Raw genomic sequence first — 4,361 nt, 5'->3', positions numbered from 1 at the left:
GGTCCCGAAAATCCTAGAATCGTGGTTTGTTCGCAGGGACACACACATCCGTGTGTAACAAAAAACGCGGCCCTCTCCATGAAGCTTACACAGGCATTGTTGTGTGACTACTGAAGATGCCTCCCGCAAGGGAGGCGAAACTGGTCAGAACTTCAGCTTGGGGGAGTTGGTTATTCATGATTCATGGAGGCGTTTATTCATGGAGGCGAAACGTCTAGTGAAATTGTTTTTTCCTGTTCTGTGAAGTCGGTGCTTTTATTTTAATTATGTTACCAGTCGGCCTGTGTGACCAGTGCTCATTTGAAGAATCGCCTTTGTCTTTTTTGAACCCTAACAAAAACACCCTCATAACATTTTTTTTTTACTGTTCGGCTACGTTGGCATAGCCTATAATCGACATAATTTTTGCGAAAGCCTAATTTTTTTTTGTAATTATCTGTAACCATTTCTAATTGAAGAAGTGACAAGTATAATAATTATATTATGATTTCATATCAAAATTCGACGAACCGGGAGATGCGAAATTCGGTGAAACAGCTTTTCAAAAAAATATCCGGTGCCCGAAACTTGCTTATATTAAAATGTCTAACATGTGTATGTGTTCTAATACAGAAGATGAGTGCAATGTGGAAACTGAATGGCCTCACAAACAATTGTCAACGAGTTGGAATTTTTGATGAATTACCCTTTGTCGAGTCATCCTACTACCGATTGGCCTCTTCAATCAATTGCCCGTCGACAAATATTGTTGTTGGTTTATTTGCCATCTGCTGTAAGGGGAGAGTGTGGGGCTCGTCAAGCCGACATCTGCCAGCATTTTCATCACGCCTCCAGCGCCTGTACCGACTGACGCCAACGAGTTGGCCTAGAAATAAATACCCACGGACTATACTAAAGCCGCTAAATATCTCTACGCGAACATGATTTGTTTTCAAAGGGGCACCCCCCTGTCGGTGCTTCTTTGAATTATACATACGTCACGGTCAAAACGTTCCGCAGCTAATGAGTGAAGGCCGACCAACCTATTTTGTCCAAATGTCCGTGTATGGGAGATGAGAATGCCACTGCGTCAAAGGCAAGACGTGTGCGAGCGTCGCTAAAAATAGAGACCACTATCGATGTTTTAGTATACATGGTTTCATTCTTAGTCAGAGCGCGAACAGAGGTTAGATGTCACGAAAACACATACACAAAGACAAAAAGCACTTTATCACGGCGCATTGTATGAGTTGTTATATTAGTGGGTGGAATCACCCAAACAAAGATAGTGAACGCCGTGGCGTTTAGGTGTTGAGCTGTTGGTGATGCTTGATCGGCGCAATGTGTCAGTCGAGCTCCAACTGAGGGTGATATGCGGCGGGGCAGCTCTGTGGTTTTACTTGTTGTGTCGCATAGTTAGTTTCGGCCGTCAGCAAATAGTGAAAAATATCTATCTACCTATCTCTCTCTCTCTCTCTATATATATATATACAAAGGCAAAAATGCGTACTGTCAGAGTTACTAATTCGAAGTTTACTACGACGTTTCGAGCGGGGACCACTCTTCATCACCTAATGAAGAACGGTCCCCGCTCGAAACGTCGGAATAAACTTCGAATTAATAACTCCGACAGTACGCATTTTTGACTTTATATATATATATATATATATATATATATATATACATACATACATTTTACTAATACAATGTCTGGACATTTACACTTACCAAGTAACCATTTTCAGCTGTGATTTGAGACTGTGTTGCGCTTATCCCGCTCTTATTTATTTATTTTTTGTTTCTCTTGTTTCTGGCCTTTTTAGTATAGGCTTCCACCAGCTCGCTTGCGCGTGAACTCTAATTTCAAGTGAAACAAGTTTGTAAATTAGGGCGACACTATATAGGTTTGAAATCCTATACCAATTTTATTGCCATTTGGTGAGCCACGTACGAATTTTGAAATATATCTTTTCATACAAATAATCGATTAGTAAATCGAATAGCGATTCGGACGAATTTACTACGGCGGGAAGACCGAATTTGCAAATCTCATGGCAATTAGGAAATTTCAGCCATCCTTGGTTTCCGATTGGTCGCGCTCAGTAGCGGCTCCCTCCGCACAGAGTAGCCTCGAGTCAGAATTCGCGGAGTCTCTACTGACCGGCCAAAAAAGTGCGGCGCTTCAACTGCTCCCGCCCAGACGACTTGATGTATTTGTATACGCCCATGACATCGGCCGCGATCGGCGATTGAGGTTCCGTTAGCCGACGCAAGCGTCAGCGGACGTCTCATATTTCCATACTCTCATTTAACTACAGAAACAAAAACAAAAACAAAAAAATCATCCAGTTCATGCTCACTATGTTCACCACTGACAAGATAGTCGGTAGTTTACGAGTTTCCGTGCAAAGCCGATCAAAACGAGGCACCAGATCAACTTTTACGGCTGCCATCAGGCTTGTCGCGTTCCCTCAACGTCACTCCGAATATTGTTTGTGCCCCACGCACCATCCTCTTGTAGCAATATTTTTATTGTCCCCATGTGATTTCTTTTTTATGTTCTTACTGGTGTTTGATCATAATTCGGTCATTGAAATCGTTTTTGCTGCCGACCCTACCATTATTTTGACCCTCTGGCAGCAAAGGAATATTATGCCGGCATTACACACGAAATAAGAATGTAGACACTCCGTCCCATATCTCAAATTACATCACAACGTGTTTACACAACTGTAGTGCAGAGGTACGATGAGCAGGGTCTGAGAAAATATTAGTTTCAGTATTTTCAAAAGAGCGACGAAACAAAATAAAGAAAGGACCGCCAATCGGCAGCGCGTGCAAGCAGAGGCAGTAGTGACAGGAAGCGCGAGGTGTGTCTTTCGTACGGCCGGCATCAACTCACGCACTGTCCGAAGATATACTCTGTTTTACTCGTAGGACTGCAACGCTGCGGAATGTAGGCGTGTGATTTCAGAAAGCGCGTCCTACCATTTCTACGCGCGAGTGCTCCTGCAACCCAAGCATTGTATACAGTTACGTCCTCGCGCCCGTGCCTTGGCCAGCCCCGTACACAACTTATGCAGTATCGAAAAGGCATAGTTCAAAATTGACGGTCCCACTTTTCCATACCGCTTCAAAACCCCATCTCGCTCAAATCACTTGGCAGCCGGACAATTTTGGCAGGGGGCCTCAAGTTGGGGATTATCCGGTACATTGTCCTCCCAACAATGAACGTGGGCGCGACGCGCCAGAGGGTGAACACGTGAAAGGAGGGGCGTAAGAGTGGAGAAGGAAACTCAAGGTCGCAAGCGACGGGAAAAAGGGTTTCGAAATTGGCGCGCAGGTTTTGCAGCATTTGCTCATACGGACAGCCAACGCCGCCCTGGTGGTTCAACTAATGTTTTGTTCAAGATGGCCGCCGTGGTACCGCAGCCTTAAAGGGACACTGACACCCCCCAAAAATTTTTTTTATTTTTTGCCAGGCGTTTTATTATGGTGTCGGAGGACTACCCAATTAATATTTTGCAACAGAGTAGCGTATTTCTTTAATAAAGCCAAAAGACGCAACTGCTCGAAACCGAAACCGAAACCCGATGGAGGTCGGAGAAGTGGAGAGAAGAGAGTGACTGCCGGAAGTCACGTGGCTACACCCGACCGTGCGTTTTTTTTTTTTTTTTTCTCCTCTCCGGTAGCAGACGACACGACATGCGGCGTGCGATGCGGCGTGCGGGAACTGCTTGCCGTGCGATTCTTTTGCAGTTATGTGTGTTCCGCTCGTTGTTCTGTACTCCAAGATGAGTTGTTTTGTACATTGAGGAGTTGGAGATGAGTAGTGAGTGCCAGTGGTGAATTTCCATGATCGGCTCCGAAAAGAATAAACCCAAGATGTTGCGTGAAGAGCTGGCTCACATGTCCTGCATCCGAAAAAAAGTGGCATTGTGCGACAGAGTTTCCGAAAAATCAACGGGATCGGGACCAATGGCTGGCTGCAATTCCTGTAGAACATTTACGGGCACCTCAAAAAGCGGACGCAACCTGATTTATATGCTCCTTGCATTTTGTGGAAAGTGATTACATTGAGTTCGCAGGTGTCAAAACGGAAATCCCATACCATTTAATTCAGTCAAGTATCGTCCACAACATTTGTTTGTTATTTTTTTGTTTGTTTTTTTAGTGATGATTGTAAAAAAAAGAAAAAGATATGTAAACATCGGAAAATGTTTGAAAAAAAAAATGCACGGGGGATCGAATCCGATCCTGGCGCGTGTAAAGCGGACGTCTTTCCCACCGAGCTACTGGGGTATCACGTTTCTGGTGGATCTCTTTCCTTAGTAATAATTCACTCGTTAAACTGTAAGTTGGAAAGTTTGCTGTCGATTTTT

This window comes from Ixodes scapularis, unplaced genomic scaffold, assembly GCF_016920785.2.
Source record: "Ixodes scapularis isolate PalLabHiFi unplaced genomic scaffold, ASM1692078v2 ptg000044l_1__unscaffolded, whole genome shotgun sequence".
NCBI lineage: Eukaryota > Metazoa > Arthropoda > Arachnida > Ixodida > Ixodidae > Ixodes > Ixodes scapularis.
This window is presented reverse-complemented; position numbering follows the sequence as displayed.